Below are 15,325 nucleotides of genomic sequence, written 5' to 3' on the forward strand. Positions count from 1 at the left end.
ATGTGCGACGCGGAAGAAGAAAAAAAAAGAAAAAAAAAAACACTTCTTGGTTGGTAATGCCTTTTTTAGTGTATATCATTGGTTTTGCCTTCTAAGTGGTAAAAAGATTCCAACAGCACGGACACTGATCAGAGATAGATTCTAAAAGTGTTCCACTGTAAATTAAGAACAGAGAGCTCAATTATGTCAGTCTGAATCTAGTCACACACAAACTTAAACCTATTGTTAAAGATTTCAGCACCATGGAGAGCGACGACCAATGTTACTTAATGTTTGTAACTGAAATCACTAGTTTCTTAGGGTAGGAATTAAACATAAAACTATATATGGTGACAATGTGTTTCAATTATATTGTGCATTGTCAATTATTTTTTACTTATTTAAATTTCAATTTTTATCAAAATCCATCATGTATTATAAACTGAACTTACAGAAAGAAAAAAATATATATATTAAAAAAAACTACATAACGGCTGCTACCTTTCATTTAAGATTTATTGATACAAATTCAGCATTTTCTAAAACAAGTCACGACGCATCAACCTTCAGAACCGCTGCCCCTCCTGCCTGACAGAGTTCGGACCCACCCCTTACTGTCTGCCATGACTGTCCTCTACAATACCATATACTTGCTTCTTTGTACCTCCCCTTTCTCGCCCTCAGTCTGTGAATCCCAGCCTCCCTCTCTAGATATCCAACCCACTCCTCTCCGCCCGCAAACGGTTCATACGGTAAGAAAAAAAGAGAACTGTTTCAAACACGTCGACATAAATATAACTACTCGAGCTCCCTTTTATTTCCCCTCGTCCTCCCGACGGACTTCAGTACTTTTATACATTCAGATCTCCTATGCCAGAGACCACTCAGAAAGCACGGATTTTTTCCTCCTGAGCATGAGAAGGATTGCCAAATCATCCGCAATCCAACATCACCGACTGAGACACCAGCATGAGCCCTGGATACATATGCTCCAGCAGAAGTTGTTGGCTAGAGAATTAAGAAATCTTGGAGCACAAATACAGCAAAGAGAGGAGAGTCAGTTTTAGGTAAGTGCGTTTCTTCCGATTTGGACCTCTCACATAACACGACGGCGTCATTTTATACCTATATTTTTGCCCATCGCTGACCACGAGGTTGTGGTTGGGTAGGCAGGGCTTCACTGTGGCACAATTATGGCGATGTTGCGTGGTCAGCATGTTATTAAGGTGGTGGATGGTGTCCTTCTCCAGGTTGGAGGCAAATTTTCCTTTCTTTTTTTTCTGACTCCTTCTGGGTGAAGCTACCTTTAAAAATTCGCCCTAGAAGTCCTGCCAAGCTCCGCCCGGGCAAAATGTCGACAAATATCCACCGGGTTAATAATCAAACAAGTCTCATTTAACGCACGCATCTCCAAATCTTATGCAAATGAGTTTGTCTTCCAAATTACGCGCACTCTCCTCTGCGATGTTGCGGGGCAGCATTTCATGAAGGTGATGCGGAATCGCGGATATATCGGGGTATGAAACAGTGACCTCATAATTCTAGCCTTGCATGTATCATCATGGGTTTATTAGATAAAAATGATGATTGAAATTGTCTTGATGTCTCTGACCGTTCGCTGAGAAGTCAACAACACTGTTTCTGTTTAAACTCATCCCGGCTGCGCTCTGTTGTGCCTTTTGCCATCCATGTTGATCACTTCACTCCAGAAGCTGGGTTCTCCATCACCCATAACTAATTGCTTGTGCAGAAAAATCTATCAAAATCGCCTTTTTTGTAATTATTATGAATCTTCAGCTTACATGCTACTTGTTTAATGTTTAAAATAAGGTTTGATCTCTGTCTCTGTGTGCGTGCTGGCATGTCCCAACCTGAGAGCACATTTGTTGTTGCTTTGTGAGCCTGTCATCGGTGAGGCAAACTTGTCGTTCCATCAACTCGCTGTGATTGCTGTTCCGGCTGCTAACTGTGAGGGGAGCTCCTGCTCTTTTACACCAGCTTTAATTATGTGGCCAGAGGCAAGATAACTCTGTATGATACTGATAGCAACTCTATGAAATTAGAGAAGCAGCTTTTGTTTGAAATAAGCCCGGAAGCTTTATATGCAATTCCTGCAATTTCTATCTGACATTTTCTCCTTTGGAGAGCTGCCTTGAGAGAAGCGAGGATGTCCTCAAATGCAACCTAAAAGCACAAAGCTTTAGTTTGAGTTTAAATAAAAATGTTGATCCTAGTCAATTTTCTCGTCCTCTTCCTCTTTACACATGTGCAGAATAAACAGTCTGGAAGCTGAAATGTTTGGGAAAAACAACAAAACAAAAAACTGCCTTATCTGGCATGCCTCATTCAATCTGCTGGCCTTTTCAATGGCGCAAAGCTGGCAACATGTAATCATTCCCAAAAGCAAATCTGTCTAAATCACATTTCCAAAATGAAAATGCCAGCCGTAGCTTAAAGCTATATTTGTGTCATGGCTTTAGATGACCCAGTGTTGATCAAGCTTCGAGGGACTGAGTGGAGAACAAGCAGTAGCAGTGGCCATTTCAAATTCTTTCACCATACAGCTCATAAATTAAATGTTTAAAAACCTTCTCGCTATGACTTAAAATCCTAGAAAACCTATGTTAAAATATATTAATCTATAGCAAAGTTAACCTTAAGTATTTTTCAAAAGCCATGTTCGACTTTTAAAATTGTCACATCTTCAAGCACTTGAATGCATTTGATAGGGATACCAGTGAATATCATAAAAATAATGCCTTATAAAGTCTTACTATTAGTAAATATGTTCCATGTAGGCACAGCTTTTCCATAAAGACTCCTGCATTTAAAAAAATAAAAAATAAACATTTTGTACCATGAATTACCAGGGTTAGGTTATAAAACAATATCCCAAGCTGTAAACACCCTGGTTGCACACTATAGGTGTGTGTGATTTTTTTTATGCCTATCCACGTTATTTATTTCAAGGCAAGATTGCTTTAATCAGAGAAGCACTCAGGAGACTTAAAACTCTGCAAGAGCTGTAGAGATCCTCATAGTTACGAGAGATAGTCTGTTGATAAAAAAAACTTTAATTTATGTTTTCAAATCTCTCATTATATTTAAATATGACAATATGAAAGTCATTGTTGAGATAAATTAAATTATATGTCATGTTTAAAGGTTGCCCTTCTGATATAAGGCCCTAACAAGCATGACTGAATATCAAATCCTAATCAAAGTCCAAATTAACTTAAACTTGAGAATTTGTAGATAGACTCTAACTTGTTGTCCGCAGAGGCTGTACATTTCAGTCTATGCATGCAAAAAAATAGTTTTACTCACAGCAAAACAGGATGATAAAGAATAATACTTATTTATAAACAACAAATATAAATCATGTATTTTTATTATACATTAGTTGATATTAGTCTGCAACACAAAGTCCCTCACAAATACAATATTTAGCTTTTTAGTTGTAACATGAAAAAGGTGTGAAAATGGTTCAAAGGTATTTATTCTTTTACAAAGCATTGTATCATTCTGCACATTGTTTCTTCTCAACCTTCCCTTTTTTAAAACAATAATGGTGTTTCCAAACTTTAAAATGGATAGGGAACAACACAAGTCTGGCAGTAAAGCTGAGCTCTCTTCCTGTCTCCCTCTCCATCTTAGTATTCTTGTGTTGGTGCACCATTTCTCTTTGAGTGTTGGATACAGCTGTAGTGGCTAGCAGGCTACTCCCCAAGAGCTTTTGAAAGATAACTAGTTTTATTAGAAGCAGACAAAAGGGTCACATAATGACATATGAAAAAAATTCCCCATAACTGGCTAGTCAACAATTTTTTGAAAGGCAGCCTATGCAGTTGACCTCTTCTGAAGTCTGTCTGGTTTGTTTGCTGCAGCTGACAGTTTTATGAGACCACATGGGCCAAGCAGTGGTTTTTAATTTTAATAAAAATAAAATACACACCTCATGGCAATAATTAATAGCAAGCAAAGTATTAAATACATTTTTGCCAACAGAAGATGTTCTAAGAGCAAGCAATGTAGTTCTGAGTGTTTTTGAAAATTTATAAGAGACATTTGGTTGTTATTTATGCTTTGCAGATTTGAAAAAAAAAATGTGATAAGGTCTGTGAAGTAACATTCATCTGCTTTAAAAGGTAGTTATATCTTTATAACAAGGCATAACCTAATGACTGCACTTATCAATGCAACATAATATGTGAAACCACAGGCACACTAAAAAAAACCCACCAATCACAACTGTATTACACCAACAGCTTGGAAATTCATTATCTTTAGCCCTTTCTTCCTATTTTTATTTTATTTTATTTCATTTTTTATGTGTCTTATTTAAACAAAGAACCGCATGTTAATTGGGTTTTGGGACTGCAAGTCAAACTGTAAAAGGTCTACAAAAAGATGTGGAATCTAAAAGAAAATACATAAAAAACATATTTGGTACTAATTTACTTAGCTTAGGTTCCAAATTGTGTTTGCCAGTAGTTCACTGCAAGCTGATTTCTCCAGCACTAATACATTTGAAAGCAAAGTTTGGCTAGAATGCATTAGCAATGAATTTATATAGAAAAAAAATAAAAAGAAAGTTTTTGTTGTATATAATTATCTGCATATGGGAACCTTGCTTTGAAGAACAGATATCTCCGCCTAGCTCATGATACTTGCCAGGTAGGGGAAACACTGGATTGAAAACTGACACTAAACTGAGCCCCTGCCTCCCGGACCTATTATGTACTGCCAGGAAGCTCAAGTCATTAGTGCTCAAACATGATAAAGCTCACAACACAGAAGTAACTACAGTCATTTATCTTGCCTGACACCTCCTCGGTTTAGCTGGCTTAGTGACAGCACTAGTTATGCACTTATTGAAATAATTTCACCTCGCTTTTCAACAGGGAGTGTGATGTCTTGATGTGTAGTGGTCTGTGCTGGTGGATGATTATACACAGAACCTTACTTAATTTTCCTTTCCTTTGGTTCCTGCATTCCCTTCAGCATTAACAATTTCATTTGCTTTTTTATACAGGTTGCCTCTGTAATTAAATACAAAATACATTCCCTTTGTTTAGAAATCTCCTCCAAACTAGTTATTGACGGTTCAACATTGCTAAATGTTGTTGTCTATATTTTCTTAAATTAAATTTGACATCTGACTTAGATATCTTTGGAAATGTATACTGGTGGTCCAACTAAACAGTACTTTGAATTTGTTTTATTGTATCAAGGTCTTTCAATGTTTTAGTTGTATATAATATTGTTTATATGTGAATGCTCTGGCAAAAGTTTGATTGTCAATAAAAAGTAAATAAACATTTAGATTTTCTTTAAGTGTTATATATCACTGTATTAGTAGATGGCATGTACATGATAATGACATTGCTAAATGTGTTTTAGTTATTTTTCTAATATCAACTGTGTACCAGTTGACTGGACTTTATAATATCAAAGAGGTTCTGTAGTAATGAGGCGGAGAGAATTACAGCCAATCTCACTTTTCTTTTGCTCTGTGAAAGTCACTGCTTCCAGATGTTACCCAGAAAACAAAATATTTCAAAAAGTCAAATGAAGTTACACCTGTGTAGCAATAACTTCAAGGACAGGGGTAAGACTTACTCATAATCAGAGCTATTTTTCTGCACAGATAAAGAAAATGTAAAGACATAGAAATACTGAGCTGTTTTAACATTCCAAGATGTTTTTAAGTAAAATTCAAAACCTCTTGAAAAAGACGTGGAACCTGCTCGCCTCTTTTTACCTGCACTCACCAAAACAAAAGATAACATTGCAACTGTTCTCGTATCTGTTATTGTATTAGAGAGACATAAAAGGCTTTAACAGTAACAGTAGTTTAGCATCTAAAAGATTGATTTTTTCGAAAAGGGAGACAACTTGAACTTTGTTTGACTTTCGACCTGTCAGGGAAACAAGTAATACAAAATACAGTAAGGAAGTATGGAGTACTCCTGATCAGAACACATTATTTCCTAGAAAAAAACTTTTTCTGCAGTATTTTAGCTCATCTGAGACTTATTATATAAAGCCTGAATAGAGATGTGAAATGTACTATTTTCCATCACATACAATATGCTCTATCCTTTAAAAATTTACAGCTTAACAGTTTTTTTTTAGCATAAGTGGAATATTAGACTGACCCATGATCGTTGTGATGTGGGTGACTCAGAGGCTGTTGGTTGACGCTATGGGCTCTCAGCATAAGTGACCTATATTGCAGATCAGGGCAGCAGCAGTCGGCAAAGCTGCAAATGACTGATCAGATTCAAACTGGAGTGTAAATAATATCAGAGTTGTAGAAAAAAAAAAATGAATATGTTGTTTGGAAACCAGCCAGACATTTTCTCTACCCACGTCTTCCGTACAGGGTCGAAGGGAAGCTGTTGCCAATCACCAAGGGCGAGAGGTGGGGTGCACCGTTTACTGGTTGCCAGTCCATTGCAGGGCAACAAAGGGACAAACAACCATGCACACACCCACACATACCTAATGGGCAGTCAAGGGAGGAAGTCAGAGTACCTACAGAAAACCCACGCATGTACAACAAGAACATGCAAACTCCAAGCAGGATTTGCCAGTATATACTTGTAAAAGAGATTCCAAATCTCAATGGAATTCTTTCCTATTAAAACAAACGTTGAATAAAATAAAAAAAAGAGGGATTTCCATACTGGGGTTTAAACCCAGAACCTTCTTGCTGCATGGCAACAGTGCTACCATGAATTCCTGCAGCCTAACTGAAAAAAATTAATTCAACAGCTTCTCATGGCATGAAGACAACATTGGATGAACATAATATATTTGATTTGATCTATAACCATTAACCTCTAGCTTTATTTATTTATTTTTCCCAAACAACACGTTTGAAGCTGCTGTCACAAATTAAAGTCAGTTTCCAATTTAGCATCACATATTTTCTTTTAGTAGTTTATATACATTTTTTAAATATATATATATAATTTAATTGCACAATTTAATTAGAGGTAATGTATTAAAAGATATTTTCCTGGAAGTGTCCTTTACACATGAACAGAAAAAAAATGTTGTCTGGTTCAAAACATCTGTTCCATATTCTATTCAATTTCAGTCAGCTGTGTCATTTGCAACACATGGATAAAAATAGATGACTTGAAATTCTCCTTATACCATTCATTATAGATTCTCTTCCCCAATGAGAATAACAAGTATTTAGGACAGGAATGTAGATATTTAAATTGTATTGTGATAAAAGTGATAAAATACTGAACAAAAACTACTTTAGCTGCCAGAAGCATCTGCAAGTCAGACAGTTGGTGTACATGGTGCCTGTATGCTTACAGCTCTGAGTAATTCATTCTGTTACCATGGGGGCAAATATAGCAGGAAATAAAAGATTTGGTGAAGGTCTTTTTCTAGAGACCACCTCTAAACCATGCTCTGCTAATGGTCCACTGCCCATCCTGTTTCCTGGCACTCAATGTTTCATTGCTCACTCAGGTGGATCAGCTTGTGATCTCCTGAAGAATTAACAAGGCAGCTTCACCCTCATGACAACCTATCTTTTAGGGAATTTTATCATAATTTCAATCAAAGTTTGCTAAAACAAAGTATACATTTTGTTGCATGTAGCCAATGGAGGATCTAGAAAGTTTCTCACTATTTTTTTTTAGCTTTTCCGCTTTCAGTGGTCTCCTTCACCTGTGAACCTCCTGATTTCTTGATACTTATTATTTCCTAAAATCTCACAGTCTGTGCTTATTTCTGATCACTCATTGTAAGCCAAAGGAACTAGAAATCTGTTCAGTTTTAAGTATCCTTTTCATTGTGATCTGCAATGTGTGAGCATCAAATTTAGGAGAAATTAGCCTAATTATTGCGGCTGTCTATGACAATATGAAACCCTAACATGATTTATTACATTCACACAGGTGACAGAAACAGTTCTATTTAGAAATTATCTAATGATGGTAGCAAATGTATCATTTCATCAATCATACATAATATAAGAATAATTATTTTAGTATATATTGTATATTTTTTGTAAATCGGTGTATAACTAATTTGAAGGCTGTTAAGAGTTTTTGGACAAACAGGGGATTAGAAGTATTTTGGTAAAATACAAGTGGATCCATACCTAAATGTAGGCAACAATAATAATCTTTCCTGGGTGAAAATTGGGAACTGCAGATTGCGATAATGTGTTGCTATAGATTGGACCATAATCATAATCTAGCGCTTTAGAAAAAATGTTAATATCAGTTACTGAAGGTCAAGTAATGTTCTGTGTTTACTTTTTCAACACTACTTCCAAACATTTCCGCTATTTAGGCTTTTTTGGATGAAATTCTGGCACTTATAACATTAGAAGTATTACATAACTATGTCAACAGGAGAGTTATTTACATGGAGCAAAGCTGATTCCTTTTTCAGTCTTAAGTAATCCCTGAGATAAGAACCTAAATCTGCTCAAGCTGAAGATGAAGTGTAGTATGGGAAAAAAACAGAAAGAGGATTTGCCATTGCTTCTAATAAGTAAAATCACTGTAAAATACCAGAGTTAAATAGTACAAGAACTTTAAAGAAGTAAGTTACTAATGTTTGTTAATATTTTAGCTATTAGTAATTTGGTTTGGTGTTGGCAATATTTGGGAGGTTTTGCAGTGCACTAGAGAAACAATAATTTTTAATATGTTAAATAAACCCTTTATCAGACCAGCAGTGTGTTCTGCGGGATCCAACCAACTAAGCAAAACAGGGGATAATTTATGTGAAAGCGGCTGATTAACACTGCACACTTTTGCCTCAATAGCTTTGGTACTGTGAAAGGCATTGTGCTTGTGACTCCAAAAGTAGCACATGAAATGACCTGACACAGCACTTTCACAAATGTACCCACCTATAGATTTTTTTTATTTTTTTTTTTACTTTTTTTATGTACCTGACCTTGCCTGTGTCTAGATCCGAGCGTTTCTCTTGCACATGGAGCAGATTTTAAATGGCTCAGGCTGAAAATCTGCCACAACAGCAGACGCAAGTATATTAATTAGAATTCTAAACATAGACGCCTCATGTTCACTAATGTCAGTCCGGCAGGTCCCATTGGGTGAACCAGGAGCCCATCTGCATTCCATGCATGTGAGCTTGTCTGCTTAAGCGCCACATCCTGTCATATGTAGCTTAAGAAACATTGATTGACCAGAGATTTCTGCATACCTGTGATCACCAAACACTCTTTTTAGGACCTTCAGGGTTAATGCTATGTTGTCATACACTTTTAGTTTTCATTTTTTTTTCTTACTTCATTTGATTAGCTTCATTTGCACACCAAAATTTTACATGTTTAAATGAAAAATAAAAAACAACAAAAAACAAACTGCTGTTTTTATGTAACTGCATTTACATAGCTATTTTCGAATTAAAGCTGAGCTAACATCACAAGCTCTAGCTTAATGTAAACTAGTTTAGCCTCAGGATAAAGAGTAAAAAAAAACATTCAAATTGATTAAACATGCTATCAAACAAAAATGTATGCTGTTACTGCCTTAGTTGTTAGTGGTCTTTGTATTCCATGTTCATGATTTAAGCAAAACTAAACTGCAGTCTATGCAAACCAAGGTCAATCATTTTTAATGTATATATTTTAAAATGTTTAAACAAGAGACTGAAGGCTCAGTTTATTCAGCACACTGAACGATTTTAAAATTGTCAGGTGATTTTCAAAATTTAAGAGACACCAAACATGACCATAAATGATTTGGGATAGAAGAGTTAAGTTGTAAACTGTGTTTTCTACAGCCACACCATACAGTAAGCCCTGTCTACCGACATGTTTTAGTCAGAACACGTAGCCATCTGGCAGGAATTATCTGTGGAGATATATATATTCATGTATATGATTTCAAATTGTTTAAAAACTAAAGGGTCTGATGGCAGATTAGAGTCTTGTACGTGGTCAGTCACAGCAGGTACAAAGGGTAAATGTTCAGAAAAAAAAGTATTATTTAATGCTAGGCTGTCAGCTGACTTGCTCATAGCAAATCTCCCCTTTTTAACATGTTTAACATGTTTAACATGTAAGCTTATCTATGGCTATTTAGTGACATGGAGAGTAGGAAGTTACAAATGTGAAGATTGGCAAAGAAACACACTAATGCTAATGTTGTGCTTGCAATATAATCAAGTCTTTTCCTCATTTTGTTTCCAACTGAGGATCTGAATTGCATGTCATATCTACTGTAATTGACTCTTGTGTCATCTTCTCTTTATTGTCTGATATTGAGAGATATTTTCAAAGAATTCTAGTAAGAAATTATTTAAATCTAGGTAATGGTATTTAAAGAAGTGGATTGTAAAAACTGCGGTTATTATCTCACATATGAATAGTTTGCCAACAATGAAAAGATGGCAGATATTTGAATCCAGTGAATCTGTGAAGAAAAATAATAAGCTAGGGGCTTCTTATAATCCCTTTTGTGCTTTTATTGAGAACCCTTTTGTTAAAAAAAAAAAACAAACAAAACAAAACAATTTACTTTTAATTCCTGATCCATTGCAGCTCCAAAACAGTAGAGAAAATTCTCCTTCAAAAATGTCATTTTTGTTATGTGGGATTTGGCAATGGTATTTTTATTTATTTTTTTATTCACGGAGAGTAGCAGCTGTCTTAATAATTTAAGATCAATCTCAGTCGGTAGGGACATTTTGTGAGAAAAAGGCTATATCAACTGTCAGCAGGGTCTCTGAAGGCCTGGGTATAACAAGGAATGCTTAAAGCAAAAGACAAACTTATGAAAATAAACAATACATGTCTCAGACATTTGCAGTACTGAAAAAGGATTACTTGTTTGTATTCATAATGAATTGATCTTATCAAGTGTGTCTTAATGCAGAAAAGTCTCCTAACAATATGATGTCTAAGATTTATGTTCTGAGAACAACATAGTTCTTTTGCTATTGTATGTTTCTGATCAAAACTACGTTTTCTTTTCAAGTGGCCTAAAATCAGTAGCAATGAAAAAGATCAGGGCAAGCTTAGAATGTATGTTAAAGCTTATGCTGCTAAAAAATGTAGGACCATACAGCAAAGAAATGTCCTAGAGAGGCCTAGAGAGTCACTGAAAAAGAAAACCAGTCACTTCAGATTTAACATTCAAATCATACAATCTGCAATCCAATTTGAAAAGTATTTTCTAATTGCACAATTTCAATTGAATTATTTAAGAGAAATTGCAAATTGTATTTGTATTTATTCATTAATCCATTATTAAATACTGGAATCGGAAAATATATTTTCAAACCTTATTACTAAATGGAGATAAAAAACAAACAAACAAATTACAAATATGATTATAAAGACATGTCCTAATCACACATTTAAAAAGGCTGTACCTTACCCCATTCCCATTTTTTTTTTCAACTTTCATTTTCATATCCTTTCTGAAATTGCATTTTCTTTTTGCTTTACCTGCTCCATTTAACTTTTCCGTGACCCTTCTAGTCTCAGGGCAGACTGGAAAGCAGTTAAACTCTCGCACTGGTAAAACTTGATCACTTGGTTAACAAAATGACCGATGACAGAGCTTGTTACATCTTATGAGCAACTTTGATTGGTCAAAGTGGTTTCCAGTGTGCTCTGGGACCAGAAGGGTCACAGAAATGGTAAATGGCCTATATTACCGTAAATCCTCTAATATTGGCCTGTATTCCATTATTGGAGTCTCTGCCTGTGTCGCTGTCGGCGGAGGTAAATAATGGCCGGACTCGTATACAGGCCGGGGCTATAATTAGAACCAACAACGTTCCTGGGCAGTCCTCAACAACTTGTGATAGTAACATACAAGTACTACTGGGGGGCAATGTTTGCTAACGAATCCAAGTCCAAGTCCCATCCTTAGCGCAGACAGTGCCGCAGACAGGAGGTCCGCTTGTTTTGTTTTTATGACCGAAATTGCAGAAAAAAACTTGTGAAGTTGGACCAGCTAGAAGAGCGAGGTGCGCAAGAACGCTGGGACCCTTTTTCCACCTGGATCTCCGCTCTTTTTCACCGTCATGCGCCTCCGTTGTCGGACCACATGCCCCCACTTCCTCATCCCCTCGGCCGTAACTAGACCCACAGTGTATAGTGCGGACCATGCTTCAATATTGAGCATAAATCAAAAATGTCTGCTTCAAGCTCACTGCGACACACTGCTGCAGGAGCAGATCCAGCCACACGTTCCGATCTGAAAGACAAATATGATTACCGGTAGGTCTGGTGGTAACCAGGCAACGTTTAAATTACAGAATTTCGTTGGCTTTTGTTGTTCTGAATTTACCTTGAAATATATGATACTGGTAGCATACTTCCACTTAGCCTGCCTCAAATAAAATTTTGCTGTGATGGCAGAACCGTTTCCATATTTTTTTGTTGTTGAAATCTTTGTATTAAGAGTCAGTTTGGCCAAGATTCCATTCTGTGTCTTTTTTTTTCTTTCGTATTGCCGTGAAGAAAAATTGCAGCTGCTGGAAGATGTCTGAATAATGTTCTGTACAGTATACTGTTATGGCAACCGTATTTTTTCAATAAATGAACCTAGTATTTTATAGGTTCAAAGAGACACAAAATTTTGTTTTTATTTATTCCACTGGTAGTCTGTTTTGATCAAATAGAAATAGAGGCCTGCCTCTAATTCTGGCCTCCTTCCAATAATGGCCTGGACCAAGATGCAACTAAGTGAAATAAAGGCCCGGGCCTATATTAGAGGATTTACAGTAGTTTGACTATTAATTGTTTAATTCAAACATGGCTGTGATTAAGTTACAGTATACTGCATTAAGTTGTAGGATTTACATTGCATTGAGATTGATTTAGAGTCTATGTCATTGTATATGATTTCATTGGTCTTGTAAAGTGCCAAATTTATATTTCATGTAATTTTAAATAAAATAATTTAAATAGTTTTCAATACATTTATCAGAATGTAGTTGCATAGTCACAATTTGCTTTAAAAAATTATGGTAAGACCTGAAACACTACTACACTACTAAAAAATGCTTCTCGTGTTGGTGCCTAAGAAAGAGATGCCCTCCTCCACCTGATCTTACATGGCACATTAAACTTGTTAAACCATGGGGTCTGGACAGAATGGTCTTAAATGGCATCACCGGAGTGATACTTTACAGAAACTGGAAGTACTCATTTCCCACTGATGAAGTGGAGTAAAACAAAATAATCCCCCTCCTAAGCAGATAATGGTAAACTAGGACACAATTTCATTAGCTATAAATCAAGAGAAATGACTTTTCTCTATTATTATCAGGACAATAAAGTTTATACTCATGGCCCATTAGTTGGGAGAGATTCAGCACATCTACACAACGAGATGAAGCATTCTATAGATAGTGTGGGTGATTGTAATGTCCAGGGTTTCATTATCACCCACTGACTGAACTAAATATTCTGATTATTTCCTGTGAGGCGACAGAACTAAAGCATGTTACTGCAGAAGACTCTTTCATGCTCTGTTGGACTCAATTCACATCATGTTGCTTTCCACCGTGGCTATTTGGATTATTAATGAACAATGGCAATGGACTGCCACTTGGCAACCTATCACAATTGCCTGGTTGAGAAAAGAGACCCTTCCAGCTGCTTCTCATCCCCCTCCTCTTTTTATCCCACCACTGTCTTGCATTGCACTTGTGTGGCATCTAGCGGACAGGGTTGCTTGCTATGCTTTCTCAGAAAGGTTATAACCCTGTAAGAGATCAAAGAAAAAAAAAACACCCTGTCTTTGCTACAGAGTTTAGTAGAGTGCAGATTTGCTGCGCTGTGAGACACTTGTGCTTTGGCTGCAGCTGATTCATGTATCTGGAACTGTGTGTTCCACTGGAAAGTAGGAACAAACAGAGGTTGAATAAAAGCTCCAAGTCACTCAGTTGGCCCTGAATTTGCTGAACTTAACTGCAATGTCAGCATTACACAAAGAGCCTGGTATGGTCAACTTTTTTTTGCGAGTTTAACTTACTCAGCCCCTCACATTGACACCAGGGCCAGGTGGATAGGGACGCGATGGAAGAAGGGGGGCAGTGATCTCGATTTATCAGTAATTATGGAGTGCTATTTTCTCTGTCTCCCATCGGAAGCAGTAGCCATTCTTTAATCTTGACACCCGGTGATCATGTAACACAGAAAAGTGCCTATTAGACGTGGTGAGAAATTGGAAAGGGGCCTCTTTCTTGATCCTCCTTTAGGGGAGCTGGGGTGACAGAAAGACAGAGTATGGGAATACATGAGTGAAGGGTCGACACAAGATGAAGGCTGAGGGAATGAGGACAATTACAGAACTCGTTTCAAAAACTCGAGAGGTTTTGTAGAAAAGTGGGGTTAAGAGAGGGGAGAGGAGCTCAACATCTTATAAATATAAAGTCTTGCCAAAAAACATGTTGATAATTTGCCTTCTGAGATAGACTAAAACAAGTGTAATAATGAGAAATTTGGTTGTAAGGCAGGTTTTCTGTTGTTCCCTCAGCGCTCACCTTGCACCAAATCTATTGCAAACCAGTCAAAGTTGGGTGCACTTATACTTCACGTTACAATAATTGTTCAAAGGTAAAAAAAAAAAGAAAAACAGATGATGAAAATGCAAGCAAAAGCAACATCTGCATTTGATTGCCTTTTTCCTCTGATAGCCAAAACACAGTATAAGGATCTTTGTAAAAAGAAAAAAGAAAAAAAAACCTACTACTACTGTCTACTGTAAGATTTCAAACCCCCAAATCAAAAAGAATTCAAATCATTTTTAATGTCTATAAAGAATAATGCATTAGACAAGGTTCAGTTTGTTATATTTTTTTCACCCATATGTGACACTTTTTGCCCTCCATCAAAATGCATAGGCAAATGAAACACGCATTGACTGAGTCTCTTAACATGAATAATTTGTTTTCTCAATTGAGTGCAGTGCTGCCAATGCTGTGCCAGTTTGGCACCTCACTCCATTAACACTCCTTTCCGCTTATTGCAGTAACATAAAAATGCTAGGTGCCAAATTTTTTATTTTGATCCACCTTAAATGGTTTTCTTTATACAGAGTGAATGAAGTCAGACACACAGCCTAATAGAATAAATGTGTGAAATATGAATAATCAAAGTATGACAGTGGGCCTTTTTATTTTCTGTGATGTAATACTTTTCTAAAAGAAAAAAAAAGCCTACACAGATCCGACAAATATGTCTGATCCAGACAGGGAAATGATTTGTGTTTGACTCGGATTGGTGGTTAAATCAAAGTGCTGATGGTGTGCTAAACGCGTTTGAGAAGAGACACTGTGTACTGCACACACAAGTATGTCATGCATGGTTGAA

At 36.5% G+C, this 15,325-nt stretch overlaps 1 protein-coding gene across 1 annotated transcript in view; it reads left to right on the top strand.

Moving 5' to 3' along the window:
* Window positions 1-670: 670 nt before the first annotated feature.
* The window catches only part of brinp1 (bone morphogenetic protein/retinoic acid inducible neural-specific 1), a 140,064-nt gene continuing 125,409 nt past the window's right edge, over window positions 671-15,325 (top strand). Inside the window, exon 1 of the mRNA XM_015392815.1 lies at window positions 671-1,046. The gene's annotated coding sequence lies outside the window, so the exon portion shown is untranslated. The remainder of the gene's footprint in view (window positions 1,047-15,325) is intronic.

The sequence above is a fragment of the Cyprinodon variegatus genome, unplaced genomic scaffold, assembly GCF_000732505.1.
Source record: "Cyprinodon variegatus isolate N-32 unplaced genomic scaffold, C_variegatus-1.0 Scaffold23, whole genome shotgun sequence".
Taxonomy (NCBI): Eukaryota; Metazoa; Chordata; class Actinopteri; order Cyprinodontiformes; family Cyprinodontidae; genus Cyprinodon; species Cyprinodon variegatus.